Source organism: Meleagris gallopavo, chromosome 6 (assembly GCF_905368555.1).
Source record: "Meleagris gallopavo chromosome 6, MGAL_WU_HG_1.1, whole genome shotgun sequence".
NCBI classification, from domain to species: Eukaryota; Metazoa; Chordata; class Aves; order Galliformes; family Phasianidae; genus Meleagris; species Meleagris gallopavo.
The window spans coordinates 43,450,550-43,468,053 of record NC_139409.1 but is presented as its reverse complement, the minus strand read 5'-3'; the positions used below and the strand labels follow the sequence as shown (position 1 = coordinate 43,468,053).

Sequence of the window (17,504 nt, the reverse complement as noted above, 5' to 3'; positions counted from 1 at the left end):
GATAAAGGCAAAAGTCGGTTCACTTTCCAATGCTGTAAAATATTCCTGTGTTTACCAAGGACTCATATTTGCTTCTCATCGACACCCACTTGAATTTTAAGCTTTCACATCATATTGTTGAAAGAAGCATGTGCCCTTTGAAACAGGGTGTTAAAATCATAGGGTTCCCAGGTGAATGATTCTGTGTTTCCAAAGGCCAGTCTGTGAGCCCAAAGGGGGATGTACTCCCCAAGGCATCTGCTCCTCCTCTGCCTTTTGCCTAGGAAAACCTACTCCTCAACTCCTGTTGAGGAGACAGAAGAAGGGCAGGAGCCTCTTTTCCAGCAGTGCAAAGAGCCAGTGCTCATTTCTGCTTTATTCATTCGACTTTCATACAAGACCTCTTTCCTGTGCTTCTGCTGAGCTTATCCTTACAGGCAGCAAGATATATGCAGCCAGGTTGTGAATAATGATGAATTGCATTTGAAATTGCTTTTCATTACCTCAGCAAAAAAAAAAAAAAAAAAAAAAAAAAAAAAAAGTCTGAGAAGAATTTCCTTCTTGAACTGTATTAAAAGAATGCTATTTTTGATCCTCAGAGTCTTTGTTGTCTCATACTCACTCACTTGTAAGGTGGTTATAAACGTTTTCCTTATTTATGAGACCTGAGACTCAGTTTGAGTTATTTTTCTGTGAATAAATTAACATTGCTGGTAATCATTTTATGTCCATTACACCATATAACACATCCCTGCAGAGGAAGCTGGGGCTGGGATGTCCTGGTTTGTTTTTTGTTGTTTGATTTTGTTTGAGGGAAGGGGATTGTTTTGAACTATCGCTCAGTATTTCTTTCAGGTAAGAACCCTAGGGAACTAGCATAGTCTGCTGTGACTTACTGTCCCCTTTTCAGTGAGTTATCCATGCACTGTGCTTTGCTGCTGCTCTCCAGGTTCTATTTTTACATCTATTATTGTTTCCTTTAATAAGACAGTGCAAATAGTGAAAGTGGTTCATTGTTCAGCTGCTGCTTCTCTGCACATCTGACTACACCATAGACTGGATACTGGGCTAGAAACATCTCTGGGGACTGTGTTTTCAGACTGTTCTTTTTTTTCCCTTCCCTATTTATTTTTCTTTAATTATCCAGGAGTTAATTTTGTAATGCTCTGCTATGCGGAAAGCCAACTGAAAAACTGTGAACACTTACAGCTCTGACTTCATGCAGTGATGCACTTGTGCTCTTCAGCTCTGCGATGCAGTAGTGCTGGAACAATCACACACTTTGCTTCTAGCATGTATTTCAAATCTGTTGTCCTGTTCTCTCATGTTGGAATCAGTTTTTGCTGTACAAAAGGCCGTAAAGCATTCTTAGCAAAAACTGTATTGTAAACCTTACACACTGGAGCTTGGGACTCTAGGTAGGTAAATTAGAAACTGGTTTGTGCCTCTAAGTCAGTGCAAAAAAAACCTGAAAAATTCCTGTATGATTTGGGAACCAGAACTAAGTGATGGGGATTGTTTTTGGTGTTTTTTTTTTTTTTTTTAAGTAGTAAGTTGCACAAGCATCACTTGGGTTCAAAACTAAAACATTTCTGAAACCTCTGTCCTTATCTTTAGACCACTGTCTTCTCTGTAATCTTGCTCTAAAAGAGTGGCATTGACTTCTGCAGGCTCTAAGTATTTTCTTGGTAGATTCCTGCAGAGAGATGATCTTGACACTGAAGACACAACTCTGTGTTGTGTCACAGAGACACAACTCTGTGTTGAGTTGTTCTGACAAGGCATGACCATAATGGAGATACATGTTCTGTGGAAGTTGATTTTTGTCTTCTGTAGCAGAGGTCTACATTAAACATTCAGCGGAGAGCAAATATGCAGGCTGGCATTTGAAACACACAAAAATTGTAAAAATTAGGCCAAAAAGTTTCAATCTTTGCTTCTTCCAAAGGTAGTAAACTCCTCTACAAGCCAATGAAAATGTCAGTGTTTGTACTGTTTTAAAGCACTTTGCCTCTTGTCATACATCTTGTAAGTATTACACGATTCAGCTCAGTTTAGAATCTCAGTACTCAGAAATGTCTTTTTAACAAAGTCCATACAGCTCTTCTGAGGAGCTGAAGAACTTTCCTTCACTTTTCCAGTTTTCCACTTCTGCTACACTTTCTGACGAAGTCTTTTGTTTTTAGAATTACCTCTGGATGCCTTTATTAAACATTCTAGTTTATTTTCTTTCTTACGCATATCTTTTTTATTTCTACGTATGTTATGATAAAGTTTTGTATTATTAGTATCAATTTTTCATTTTGCGTATGGAGCATTTTCAATTCTTCCAATGGTTTGCACAGTGTTTCCCAGTTAGACACAGCATGATGGCCTGGTTGGGCAGCCGTGTGTACCTCTTAAGTGCTTCTGACTAGATTCCAGGTGCAGCTACTTTGCCCTTTGAATTAACACCTAGTACCAAACGGAGGGTTCTTTCCTCATTTATTAGCAGTAGGGCATGGTTTCTGTTTGTCTGATGTCCTCAGGCTGAGGTGTCTCCTTGTCTCTCTTTTCCAAATCAAAAGGAGTCTTATTGCAGAGCACCCCACTAGGGATACTCTACAGTTTAACTCTTGCACTACTACTAATATTGTAAACCCTTAAAATGCATGTTTTTTCAGATTTTCTAAACCAATCACATTGTACTACTAAGCTGTAGGAGAGAGTGCCTACAGATCCCTTAGAAATAAGGTACACAGATATCTGTGGGCTGTTTACTACTACTTTTTCACAACTTTCCAGCATACTATGTTCCCTTCTTCTGGTCTCACCATTTATTAGAAGATCTCCATCTTTATAGTGAGTGAGAATTTGTACATCTAATACTTTCATACCATACTTTCATACCCTTTCACCTGTCTGTTGTGTAATTCTTTTGCTTGTTCTCAAAACCCTCACTTAGATGATGAGAGTCCATCACCTGGTGGCCTCTTTGAACTAGGCTTTGCCTGGTCTGCAGAGCAGCACTGTTCTGTTCCACGGAAGCTGCTTTGCTGTTTGTGATCCTTTCTAATGACAATGAGTAACATACAGAGACCCAAATACTCCTTTTGTCTTTACTGATGCTGACTTTTGAAAAATGCATTGATGCTGCATAAACTCAGACTTCATAAATTAAAAGTAGTAGTCTGAGCAGCTCAAAATGGGTCCCAAAAATTGTCACTGTGGTTGCTTGCGAGACAGATTTATTTGCGTATATAAGAGAAACGAATTTTTTGTTTTTCACATTTCCAATATTGGCTCAACTTGCTATGCTAATTTGGCTGCTTCTATTATTTATCTTCATGGAGTCTCAATCCAGAGTTATTTTTGCATGTTCTTTACGACACTTTCTTTTGAGCTAGCTTGTAACCAGACTCTAGCAATTAGCATCAGTAGCAAATCTAATCGTCTTACTGGAACTTGAAAGTGAATTAGATTAATTAGATATGCATTAGCTTTTTAAAATATACATTACAATGATAATTAAGAACAATTAATGTCAAGTCTACCTGCAGCATCCAATACATTTGTCTCTGACTGATGTACATTGGAAATAATACTACACAATATAAAAACAGAGCAGTGCTTCTGATGATACAAAAATTTGGCAAGGCCTTGGGATGGTACTTGAAAAAACATAGTAGTTCTAGTTAATAATTGAACTTTATATTTGTTGATACATTTAGCTATAACAAAACAGTTGGTTTCATGGCTTAGTTGTGGAGAGCTAATTAAAGTGTAAGGCTGCTTAGCTAAACTTGTTTTGTGCTCAAGCAGGCTGAGCCATCTGCTGAAAAGAAGCTGAAGCTCGTTTTAGGTATTCTGCTTCAGCTGCAGCTTTGTGTGTACCTGTGTGAGAGCTGGGTATTAGGGACCTCCGTGAGGTCCCTGTCTGACAGTTGAGATACAGAATTTGGAAGCGGTGACTTTGTCATGTAAATGTGTATTTTTCATTCTGAGGTAGAATTGCATAGGGACGTTGGCTAGGAGTGTGGAAAAGCAGAAAAAGTAATGTTTTAGTTCTGATTTTGCTGGGTTTTGTTGGTTGATTGGCTGGTTTTTGTTGTTGTTGTTTTGTTTGTTTGTTTGTATGTCCTCTCAATGATCCCAACCATATCCCACATAAGGGATTTACTAATTTTAAGTAGCAGTGAAAGTTGTTTTCCTCAGCTGCACGTATTTGTAGAAATTGATGCCATTCATTCTAAAAATGCCTGCTGCTCTACTGCAATTTTCTTTGTCCTCCTTCTCCCGCCATTATTTCTGGTTTATAACCTATCTCTTTGGCTCCTTCTGCTTACTGTGAATTGATACTCTCTCTGGAAGCTTGTGGAAGCATCACAGAGGATCACAGATGCCAAATACTTCTGCTTATGGCATCCATGAAAGGCAAGGGCAGTATCTTGTGTTTTGCACAAGAGCCAGGAGCAGTCTTCGGTTTATTCACTTGCTCCATGGCTGGGGAGAAAGGGGAAGGGAGGGGATGTGCAAATGGGTTGTTTTGCCAGGTTAATCTGCTGTTTGTTTTTTTCTATTCTGATCTGCCTTAATTATTTCTGAAGTACACACAGTGAACAATTTCAGTTCTGCTGGCCAGAATAGAGCTGCACTTGCATAACACAACCAACTGCAGTGCTGCACTCAGTCTGAAAAAAAAGTAAAAAAAGAATCGGGCAGGAGAGCAGAAGGGAGATTTATTAAAACAGCTGAATAGAAGTGTAAATTTGGTGATTTTTCCTAGCTTTGAGTAGCTTGGGGAGTGAGCATGCAGCTGAGTGCCCAAAGGACTAAGCTGTTTTTTAGGAGATCTGTGTTCCAGTTTTAGGTGTTCTCGTGCCTCAAGCTTCCTATGTGCAGAATGGATTTAATGATGCAGAATTTTGGAGGTCAGTGGTTGAAATGTTAAATCCTGTGGCTGTGAAGTAATGTACTCTTATTATCAAAGTTTTCTTGCAGTCAGCCTAGGTGTAAAACCTTGGCTTTGTGCATCCCAGTGGCAGAGAAAAGCAAGAGCCTGGATAGAAGATAGCATTGAAATAAAGCTGTGATATTCTAACAAGTACAAGTTTCTCTGTGTTTGGTCACACCTACCTTCAGCAAGTCATACACATTACTGAAGGTTTTCCATGACACAAATGAGTATTATGTAATTAGTGTGCAGAAATGTTGGGAGTGCTGAACTGGGATGTGAGCAAAGAGGGATGGAACTGTTTTTTCTGCATAACAAGCAACGTGAATCACAGATTGGCCTTATTTAGCCTTTCAGTTTTACAACAGCCAAGGACTTTCAATGAAGTTGACCAGTGGAAAGCTAATTAAAAATATCCAGGATTCTTTATTTTAAGTGCAATTCTTCCTGTGCTGTGTTGGACAGTCCCTCTAATACAGCAGATGTACGAGGCAGCAGTTGGGACCAATAGGTATAACACACTCACCACAGCTAGGCAGTTTGGGAATCTGAGAAATCTCTCTGAATCAGCCTTTCCTTCTCCTCTTTAGGGCTGCAGGATGCCTACCTGCCCAGCAGAGGTTGTTTTCTCATTGTATTTTTTCCCTTCTAAGTTGGGTTTCTAAAATGCCTCTTAGCCTGAGATTGTTTGGGAAGTGTTTTTCAGAGTATATTAACCTGAAAAAGCTTCTAAACTTTTTTTTTTAAATACCACTGAGTCAGTTTCAGTGAAATCTCCCTTGGGAAGAAGGTAGTGAAGTACAAATAATGAATTTACTGATGTTTATTTTGAATTAAAAGAATTAAAAGAAGCAAAACAAAAAGCAAAACAAAAAAAATGTCATTTGTTTAAATTGTGTTTTTCTAACTTCTAGATCAACACAGAGCATCTTCCTTTTTCATTGAATTAGAGCTTCTTTTTCTGGTCTCTGTCTAATGACAACTAAGTTGAATTATTAGTTAAGGTGGAATAAAATTTCAGTTGTTAAGTCTTATTATGCCCCATTACCTCTTTCCATCATAAAACACATGTAATAAAGAAAAAATCATGCTGTGGCTGGCACTTTTAAGGAACCTATAAATGGAACAGAGTGGACTTTCAAGTAGACATCTTTAAATGACTGGTGTAAAAATTTGCTGCCTATTTGACACGTATTTGGTTCCGTGAGCATGCAATTGCTAAGTCTTGAGGTTTTCTCCTGTGCACCTGTCAAGCTTTGGGAAAGCTCAGAAGTCAGCAACCTGCTCCGGCTGCCTCTGACTTTGCTACTTCCAAGAGTGAAGTCAGGACTGGCCTGTGCTCTGCTGGTTCTGTGTATGGGCTCTTTGCTCTTTTTTGGAAAGTCTGACCGTAGAGATGCTGGGTTTGTAATGTTTTGTAGGCCCAATGTGAGTTAAAAGAACAGGGCATCAAGTAGGGAGTTCTTTGCAGTGAAGGAAGAGTATTCTCCCACCTTAGCTACACAGCACTCCTATTATTTGCACTGATATCATAAGCCCCTCTGTTATTATGAGCTATATGTGAAGGTTGTTTCCACAGTCCACAAGTAATTCCGATTCTTTTGTGCCAAATTATATTTTTATTCCCCTTTCTGTGGATCCAAGACCCTCTGTGGCTCCTGACTGCTTTTTCCTTCCAAAAGATTCATCTTGTTAGCTGTGAACAGCTGCCCAGTTATGTGTGGGCACCCTCAGAAAGCACAGTGCTGTGGTTTGCATCAGTTTTCTTTTCTTGGTGATAAAACTGGAAATTCTCCAGACTTACAGCCACCCGCCCTGAATGGCAATAATAAACATGTCTTTCCTCTAGCTAACGTGCTTTGCCATCAGGAGTGGTATCCTCTTCAAAGTTCTTGTCACCAAAGAAGTTAAAATTAAATTTGTTACTTTGAAAAAGCTTAACCTCACAATAAGTAAATCCCTCATGCTTTTTTTCTTCAGATACATCTCTCACCTGAAATAGATATTGAGGCGCTCGCTGCTCGTTGTCTTCAGTAAGAACCTGTGAGGCCAGGCATTTACAGATTTCGGTAAACCATCGGGGAAAAGAAAGGTGGAAAAAGCAATTGCCTGGTCTTTCTGCCAAAAACAAGAAATGTTTTCTAAATTATACAGGTTTCTGTAAAATCTTTTTCCAGACACTGAGTTGGCATCTGGCTGTGGAGCTAATTATGCTTCTTGCATTCTTCCACCAAAACTGCTTTCAAAATATGTCACTATCCACTTGCAGGTGGATGATGAAATAAATGCTAATGTCTGTAAAGCTGCCTCTTCTGGGACTATATTTCGTACCCTTTTCTACCCCGCATCACATGTGCATTTTCTGCTGTAGCTTTCCAGGCAAATGTCTTCTTCATTCATTCAATCTTTGTGAGTTAGTAGACAACCCTTGTGTTTATCTTGTATCCACAAGTAAAATAATTTTAATGTAGGAGAAAATCATCTGTGACCTAAAGCTGTCCTTGAGCTATCCTCATTCATTTCAAGTTGTTGTACTTTTTTTTTTTTTTGCAAAAATAGCTTCAGAGATTAAGATTGGATTTTGACAGAGTGCCTAAATAAAAGCCTTCTAAAACTGAAACACTGTTGAATTAGCTGATTGATCATAACAAAAGAAAACTTTTGCTCATTTTCAGATCAGTATTCGATTTCCAGTGTGTTTAGGAATTTCTCTGATAAAATGTTCTCATCAGAAAACTGCTTTAGTTAAAAATGAAAATTCTTCGCAGGCACATGCCTGTTTTGACTGGAAAATGATGAGGTCCAACAGAGAAATTCTGAAAAGGAGCCTGTGAGAGAGAGATCACAGGCTTGAAATATGGGAGCTGAGATTGAAACCTCTCCTCGGTATCAGGCGGGTCAGTTTGGTTCCCAGCATTGAACGTTTGTTGTAAAATCTGTCTCTTTGTGGAGCTGTTTTGTTAGTCCCCTTGCTTAGAGGCTGTTCTGTGACCAGGGGATCTTGCTTCATTTCAGGGAAATAATCTTTGGAAGGTACAGGGATGGCCTTTGCTGATCTAGCTGTGATACTGATACTGATTGCCCTTATCATTTTGATTTTAGATTTAATAGGCTGTAAAGCTTGTTGCAATTTGGTGAGCGATGTCTCTTGGCAACACGTGCAAGTTGGATGTCCTTGGTGACTCCTTTAGGTCTCACCTCTGCCCACCGATGTGCAGGCTTGAGGGGTGCTTCTCCACACCTCAGCATAAGGGAGGTTTCCTTCTCTTTTCATGAGGCTCCCAGGAGATAATTAGTAGTAAATGGAAGTGTGCGTTTGTTTGATTAAAAAATAGTCTGTTCTATCACCTGTCATAGCCTGAGGTTGTGCAGGAGGTTAACAGGATAAAGAAGGCAGCATGGTTCACAAAATCTTCAACTGGTTGATGACAAATCGACTTTGTGTGGTTTTCCAGGCTGGTCAGTGTGGTAACACACCGGGTAGATGTTGGAACGTTGAAGTTTGAACGAATGCTTGTGTGATAGATCATGGGAAAACATGCATCAGTAGTCACAGTTGTAACTGTCTCACTGATGTGTTTGCAGTGCTTCATAACACAGGGGGCTTCTTAGGTTCTCTGTATCTCAGGTAGCTGTAATTGCCAGCAGCACTTTCATTCTCTGGCAAGACAAGAAGTGAATTAGCGTCAGAGTCAGGGATTGAATTTATGGTTTGTTTCCCCCGTCCTGCAAATTCAGTTATCCGTGCATCTCTCTCTGATGGCAGTGCGTGTATCTGATCAAAAATGTTTTTGGAAATTATTCTGAGGGGAAAAAGAATTGTAGAGTGCTGTACCGTGAAGAAGTGCCCACTGTGAATCACATTCTGAGTACCTCTAGTGCCTGTACTTTGGAAATGCTGAGCTATTCATTTTTTTTGGAGGGAAGTAATTTTGTTGCAACAAAAACCCGCCAGCATTGCAATCAGTCCTTTAAGTCTTAAGCTCTACCATCTATGAAATGTCCGTTGGTGTTTTGCTTCTAGGATCGGAGAGCTATTGGAAGTAAGGAAATCTGAAGTCAGTATTTCGGAATTTGGCCCTCTGAATCAGTACAGAAAGTAGAGCACTCACGTGGAAAAGATGCACAACAGTTGTTCCTGTTAACTCCTAAACATAGTGTGGCAATAGATTTTCTTGTTTCTCATCAAGGAAATTACAGTTAGAGACTGAATATTCTTGGGAAACCCCAGTTTTCCAAACAGTCTTATGCAGAATTTGAGCAGCACAGGTTTGACACCAACCCTTGCAGGTATTTTTGAATCTATTCCTTGCAGTGCAGTCAAGTACCATATTTTCCACTTTTGATGTTTTCTACTTGCTAGCAAAGAATGTGGTAAGAACAAGAGAAGCAATAACAAAACAGAGTGAAAGGAGATTGACAGGATAAGTAGAAGGAGGAGGTTGAGGGGAATAGTACAATTATAGTTTGAAAAATTAGTCATGTAACGTGTCACTGTAATTCCCAACTTGCAATTAACAACACAAATCTCCATAAAATATTAGTAACACTGGAGAGTGATGTTCAGGATCCTGAACAACTCTTCCAGCATATAGTTTGCAAATTGGTTGACAGATACCTGCCCTTCCTGTGCCATACTCTACCATATTCCAATGCTTACTGTAATTAGTGCCAGCAAAGCCAGAACTGCAGTTAATAAGCTGGTTATGACTTTGCAGTATGCCTGGTTTATGGATAGCTAGGAACTATCCCATCATAACTGCCAGTGTTCTCCTGTGTCCTCTGCCTTCTGTCCATCTCTGGTATCTAGGAGAACAGGCAGGCCTGCCTTCTCCGTGCTCCTCTATGCTTGTAACATTTGAGCTTGGGGTTCAGCCAGGTTTCCACCCATGTTCCAGTCCACTTGTGCAGTCTGCACCTCACCAGTATGGATACAGGCGGACATTGGGATGTGACTGGGGCTCTATTCTTCGTTTGTCATTATCTGTCTGTGTTAGTCCATGGCACTAAGATGGTCTTGCATATTCTGTGCTATTTAGATAACTAGACACCTGGAAGATTAATACCTAAACATTTTTTCATAGTTCTTCTTTGCAAATAAGAGTCTGAGGAAAAACGCAGAGGTAAACCTAAAGCTACACACTTTGCCAACTTCACTATAGGGACTTTTCTGATATTCACTTTTAGCCGTTGTTCACTCTTGATAGTAAGACTGATGGATGCCAAATGAACTCCTCAGCTGTTCAGCCAAAGCTCCAGCAGTAGCTCCTAGAGCCATTTGGCTGTGAAAAATGTTGAGGAAAGTATTTCAGGATAGAAGTTCTCATGGATCTGAGATAGCCATGACTTCAGCCCTTCTGGCTCTTGGAGTGTTTAATTCAATCCCTCTGACTTTTAAAGAGCGTTATGTAAAATGAGCATATATGTAGACTTCTGAAGGCTTGGTCCAAGTTTGGCAGTGTTTGACAGCTGCTCGGTGTTTGACAGTTACTCGGATGCATTTACTGATGTTAATGAGTCGTCTTATGGAATTACTGCTCTGGAATTCCACAAGTCCAGACTCAGCTCCCAGTTTTCTTTCAGACCATCTCTGTCTATAGGCGGCTATACTGAGCTTTGTGTGCTCTCATTCTTTCTTGATGAAATATAATAGAAAATAGAGGCAAATTCATTTGTGTTTCAGTGCAGAGCTTCTCAGTGAAGGACTGCCTCCACAATCTACTCAAGTCTCAGGTACGCATGACGGCTGTTACCAGAATGCAAGTGCAGATTAGCACCATTTCTGAACTCTCCTTCATATAGCTGGGTGCCCTTGGGTATGCCTTTCAGCCTTTACATAGCCTTTGTCAATTCTTGTCACAAAAAGATTCTCCTCAAATGTACTGTTCCATGTTTAAAGGCACGCAAATACACCGTACATCCTTCTACCCTTTCTGTATCACAAAAAAAGTTGCTGTCCCAGCACTGCTGAGGCTGAAAAGTGTTAGTTCACGGAATTACTTTTTAAAATAGAAAGTGACTTGATGCAATCTGATCGACAAAGCTTCTGAATTGTGCTGAATCTCGTGAGCTGTCTGATATTTGCACCCTTTTCATTTAGGTTATAAAGGCATCGTTCTGGCTTCCAAAATTATTTGGACACTTCCATTTTGCTGGATGATTGCTGATGCTGATTCTGTGCAATTCAAATGTCTTTGGGTAGTTCATGAAGGGCAGAAGAACTTCAAATTCAAAATACGGCTTTAGTGTATAATAAATGTAGAAAATGAATGTTTTGCTAGAGGAAAAGTATTTTTTCCATATCTTCCCTTGTCTCATACATTAGACATATAGAAGAGCTAGTAGAATAGCTATTTTATGATATGTGGAGGATTTTTGTTTTTTGCTTTTATTCCTCTAGAGGTGCCAGAATTCATCAGATGAGGCAGCAGCAGCAGACACGAGTCCTGGCTTCCTGCTCATACCCTGTTCAGTGCCTGGTGCAGAGAAGGCCACCCTACCATTACTTTTTTGCTCTAATATGGGAGAGATAATAATCCCTACCATGATAAAATGTGTTTATATAACCGCTGTGTAACTACTGTTTTACTTGAGATCATGGCAACCTGGAGTGTCCGATTGAAAACAGGATGTGAGAGGCACCGTGTGGGAAATGAGGGCTTTGGAAGGCTTTTGTATTTTTGTGGTGTGTTAGTAAAGAACCACAGGTACACCATCCAGCCAACCAGGTGAGACGTTTTAAAACTTTTCTCCTCCTGAGTCTTCTGTATGGATCAGCCTAGAATTTCATCTGTCAGAAGCAGGGTATCAGCAGTCCACGTCTCCCTGCACCAGTCCTCTTCCACCAGCCTGCCTGTTCTTTTTTTCTAGCATATGAGTTTGAAGAAGGTCTTATTGTGGCAGGAGAACTTAAGTTATTCTTTTGCTAGAAAACTGGATAACTACAGAGGCTTATCTGGAATCAGAAAGGCATTAAGATAGTTCCGAATTTGCTTCCCTCTGTGCTTTAACATGGGAAAGCAGGGGAAACAGATCTGGGGTTTCTGCCATCAAAGCCAATCAAGTCATATATTTTTCTCTGTTAATCCTTACTGCCGTTACTGCAGTAGTCTGTTTTTTTTCAGTGGTCAAGGCAGTCCCGTTGGACCTCGGAGGGCTATGTAGAAAAAGCATCCTTTCCTGTCTAAATGGTTGTCAAGTAAAATCTGAGGAGAGCTTACTGGCAAATTCCTTCAGTTGTTAACATAGCAGATGGGAAATGAGATCTTGATCAAAAAATAAAAATAAAAATAAAGCCTTGTTTAGTGAAGGGAAACACTTCCTCCATAGTAGCTGTCTGTAGATACTAGATTTCATGGTTTAAGTATTTTTTTTTTAATAGCAAGTCAAAATCTAAAAATAGTGCTTCTCCTAGTTACCACATGGACTGGGATTGTCATGCATCCTAATTAACAGTCTGTTTAAGATTGGCATCTGATGCTAGCTGATTTGGTTGAAATTGGGCAACTGATATATGAGCTGTAAGTGTTCCCCTCTAATGAGATTTTTTTCACAATTAACCTGGTGCACTGCAGTGGGATCTGTTAAATCACAGTAAGTCTTGTTCATGGGATCAGCTGTGAGCATCTTAATACAAATAGCACCTCCTTACCCTTCTCTGTGGACCATCTGAGAAATTTTCAAAGATGGTGCATCTGGGGGCAGAAGTAAGGACTTAGAATAAGTGAGAATTGGGATTCTGGAAGTCATTTCCATTTAGCAGGGACTGTAGAAATACCTATATGTTACAAATTTCACTGCTTTAACCTATGGAAGATAAAATCTGCATGTAGCACAATGAATTATGTCCTTTATTTGTAAGGTCTGGATCATTCCGTGATTCTGTGGTAGTATGATTCTGCAACACTGCTAAGCGATTGCTAGTTAAGCAATGCAGACAGTACCTTCCAAATTCAGTTACTTCTGTTTTTGTCAGGAAAGAACAATCTCTGAGGGGAAAGAATTAGCTTCTGATGAGAATGCTCTGATCTGGGACTCTGTGTTAGTGGCAATTTCCTCTATAGCAAGAAGTTTCTATTATGCCAAGCTGGAAAGCCTAACATTCTGCTATGGTTTTGTGCAGATTTCCTTGAGCAAAAATGTCTTTCCCCTGCAGTAGCAAAGACTGCAGCAAAACCAAGGAGGGCTAGGATGGGGGTCCAGGTGCTAAATGGCGTTATTGCTTCCCCGTGATTTCTTCTAATCCCATAAGCAGCATGCCACTTGCTTAGATTTTTTTTTTCTCCTATTCAGTATTTATATGACAAGCATAAAATCGTCCTGTCTCCTCATTTAAAACGAATACCGTCTGCTAGCACACCATCTTCCTAGAAGGAGTCAAATGCTCTGTGGTTCCAAAGCCCATACAGCAAATCTTCAGAGCCTCAGCTTGCGAGGTGCTGGCAGAGCAGCCTTTCTGGTGAAGACAGATTTCCCCTCAGACACCAATCTTGCAGGTCCCTTTGCTTTTAATTCTTGCCAAATAATTGTCTGCAGATGTTTCTACAGATTCATCTCCAGCCTGAACACTGCCCTCAGAATAAGTGTAGCAGTTACTGCCTCTGAGAGTCTGCAGAAAGCAAAATGGTTTTGCCATTATCAAGTAAAATGATTTTGCAGTTATCCCTACAGTTTGTATCTGTTGAGAATGCTGCTTTTGTGCCTGATAATTTAAAAAGCCTGCAGTATCATGGGATGTTGCTGTGGATCTAAAGTAAATTAATTCAGGCTGACACCAAGGTTCGAATGAACTTTGTTTTTTTCCTATGACCAGGGAACTGTACCATGCCACCTTTGTTTTGTTTTGTTTTAATAAATTGCTACACTGGTTATTGCAGTTTTGCGAAAGAATAATATTTTTTCAAAGCAATATCAAACTCTTCCCACGGGAGAGTGCTGCCTGGCTTCCTGCTGTTACATCTTTATCACAATTTGTGGTTATTCTTCACCAGTTCTTCCTGTTGTCAAGTTTACACTGAGAGTTGGCTTACAGAATGCTTCCAAACCCTTTAACTGTTTTAGACAAAGCCTCTGCCACATTCCTTGTGCGTTTTGTTTCCTTTGATACCATGAGTTCTGTTGTGTGTGTGTGTTGCTCTGTGTCTAAATGGCTTTCCTGTGTATTTACAGCCTGTTTGGCCCTGTTACAGAGGGACACAAGAGATGCTAATTTGGAATATTTAAAAATCCACGGTGGTGCTGTCAAGTCATGGAAAAACACTGTGAAACCCAACCTGCCTTTCAGCATCAGCAGTGCAGATATGTAATGGGATCATGTGGTCCTGTTTTAGTTTATGTAAATAAATATTCACTAACATCATATGCAAAATGTTACTTGATCTTATTATGCCAGTACTGTTTGTGCTTCCATAATTGAAGTTAAAATGAATTTAATATTGAAAGCAGGGCTTCATAAGAAGCATACTCCACAAGAGGGATAGTTCATATTACCCCTAGGATTAACAAATATGTTTAGGAGGTTGGAGTAAATATTCTGAGAATGTTATATGTATCTTGATTAATTTGAATTTAATCAAATTTATAAATCATTTCTGTCTATAATATAAAGTGATGGCAGAACAGGGTAAGTTGCTCAGACTTGCCGTTTTGCTAAATCACTGAAACCTTTTGCAGTTGATATATTTGGAAAATTTACTCTTTGGCCATCATTTCTCCACCATTCTCTATAACTGAAAGCTGCTTTTTCCATAGGAAATTATAAAGTAACCTTTCTCTGTTGCAGATACTTCCAATCCCCCCGCTCTCCCAAGATGACTTCCTCTGCTCTTCTGTTCAGCAGGACAGGCAGACATCTTTTGAAATATACTCTTACAGGAGCTAAATCTAAGCCCTGTCTTGAAGAGAACCTTGCATTTAAAGTACCTCTGATATGTGCAGTGTAGACATAGTCATGTTGTACTTTCAATTGAATCATGACTTGTGTTGTGTCACAGTGCAGTCTGAGTAGAAATGAAAGACGATCCTGAAAAATATTTAAAATCTAATATGGAAGTTGAAAAGCTTCTACATTCACCATAGGGGTGCACTTACAGCATGTGATGGTCATAGCTTTTAGTAGCTTGAGTAATTCTGCTTTCATGTACCTTGATTTTAATTGTATCTATTTGAGATGGAAGTTGACCTTTCAGTTTGTTGGGTTCGGGATAGTTGGCACAGATTTATGATTTTTTAACGTGAGGTGACTGCTACAGACTCTCAACTGCAATGCTAGGTTAGAATATGATTAAAAAAATTAAAATCAGGTGTTTAGATTATACTGGGGAGGAAAATCTTACATTTCAGGAGAGGTACAGGTTGAATATTAGGAAAAAAATTCTACTCAGAAGGAGTGATGATGCAGTGGCATAGGTTGCCCAGGGAGGTGGTGGAGTCATCGAGGGTGTTCAGGAGCCCTGTGGATGTGGCACGGAGGGTCGTAGTCAGTGGGCATAGGGATGGTAGGTTGGTGGTTGGACTATAGACTAATATGAAGGTCTTTTTCAATCTTAATGATTCTTTGATTTCTGGAGACTATTTTGTCCTTATTTGGATACCTGCTATTTAAAACTTGAACGATTTTCCTACAGCCCTTCCATTTGTCTTCATTGTCAAACATTTTCATGGTAACATGCGACTTTCTTTCTTTCCCTTTCTCTAGCTTTACGTTGAAAAAAGAAAAAAAGATACAGCTCAGATAGACTGCAGTGGTCTTGGGTATTTTTACTAATATTACATTTTATCAGTTAATGTGATAGTTTTAGTCCTTTGCATTAGTGGTGATCTGGTTCTTTTTTACTCTTCAAATATATAAATCCTGAACACATTATGTTGACGACTACCAGAAGAAAACCATTGGGATTGTTTAAGTGATGGTTTAAGTGGCACACAGAGATATTTCAGTGATGTTTAAGTTGTAGTGGCATATTGAGAAAAGTTTTGCAAAGTAGCCATTAAAGAGGTGATGGCTCATGCATGTTTGTTACGCATTTCTTGTGTATGTGATTTTGTATCAGGTTTCTTATCTGCAGCATATCTGCCTTGCTGTGGGAATAAAAAAAAAATTATCTAGCAGATGAAACACTTCTTTCATTTGCAAAAAGCTGAGAGTAATGTGGTCAGTAAGCCAAAAATTGCCTCGGAGACGCAGCTTACGTTCCTGCATAGGATTCACAGCTTCTGGATTTCTTCTGCCAGAAACAGCCAGTCTTTCCCAGGTGCCCTAGACTGAGAGCTAGGTGCATCTTCGGCAGGTCAGCATCTTTCAGCAGACACTGCCTGCCATTGGCACTAAGGGAGCAGTAGGCTGTTATCCCTTGGGAAGCAGCGCGAGAGGTGAGTGGGATGCTTGTCAGTTTCACAGAGATCTGTCTCTGGTGGATGACTAAGGGCCTGCTCCTGCCTTTGCTTTAGTGAGCATTTAATGAGCAGATTTTGTAGTCTAGAATGTGCTTACAACATACCTGCTTTCTCACTGGTGTGACATGCTCATAGGTGTAGCTGTGGGGGACCTGAGGGACAACTAAGTCATAAAATCATAGAATCACCAAGGCTAGAAAAGACTTGGAAGATCAGCCAGTCCAACCATCCACCTACCTCCAATATTTCTCCACTAAGCCATGTCCCTTAGTACCAAATTTAAACACTTCTTGGACACTTCCAGGGATGGTGACCACTACCTCCCTGGGCAGCCTGTGTATAAATAATGTGTATATGTACACATGCACACATATATATACACAATCAAAAAATCTTTTCATAAATGGTGAGAGCTAACATGGGAGCTTCATATCCGCGTTACTTAGTGAAACAATTGCTACCGAATGTGTGTTTATACAGTTGTCAGGCCCTAGGGAGTGATTCTGATGCAATAACTGTATAACATATGAGCACTTTAAATAATATTCAGACATAGTGTCAGACTGTTTCTTCAACTTGCAGGCATGCTTGTTGATAATATTGGGGCCAGTCAATTTAACAGTGTACTGCAAAGAAGGCCTGCCGTTTCAGAAAAGTATAATGAAAAAACTTTGAATTCTGAGGCTTCTTTTGACATTGCACCTAAAAGAACAAGGGATTTTCTTAAACACTTTGCGCTGTATTACCAGAAAAACATAGATGGGAACCTCAGCATTGTAAAAATCCCATTTAAAATCATTGTACCATTCATTACGTCTGATACTTCTCTTGTGACCATCTTTTTATACCTGCCTATGATACATGGGCAAAACAGTTCACTTACAGGCAGAACAGAGTATTCTTTGCAGTGTCAAAAACCTACTGGAATTAATATGGTGAAATCTTACACCAGTCATCCAAATTTCTCCCACTCTGCTGGCAGAATGGATTTGTTCCTAGCGTAAGTGCATTTTTGTTTTGTCACAACCTGCTGATCCAACAGAACACTGCGTATCTGCAGATCCTGAAAAAGTATACTGATGTGTAAGCAGGTATGTCTGTTCCTCTGTAGCTCTGCCAGTCAACTCACCATAGCCATGGCAGCTGCTCTGCTTTCTACCATAGGAAGACCAGCATTTGGTACTGTTTCTTCTAGTAA

General features: G+C 39.8%; 1 protein-coding gene across 4 annotated transcripts in view; it reads left to right on the top strand.

Annotated features, from left to right (window-relative positions):
• The window catches only part of MYRIP (myosin VIIA and Rab interacting protein), a 201,615-nt gene that overhangs the window by 97,781 nt on the left and 86,330 nt on the right, over positions 1-17,504 (top strand). The gene's annotated exons all lie outside the window — the stretch shown is intronic.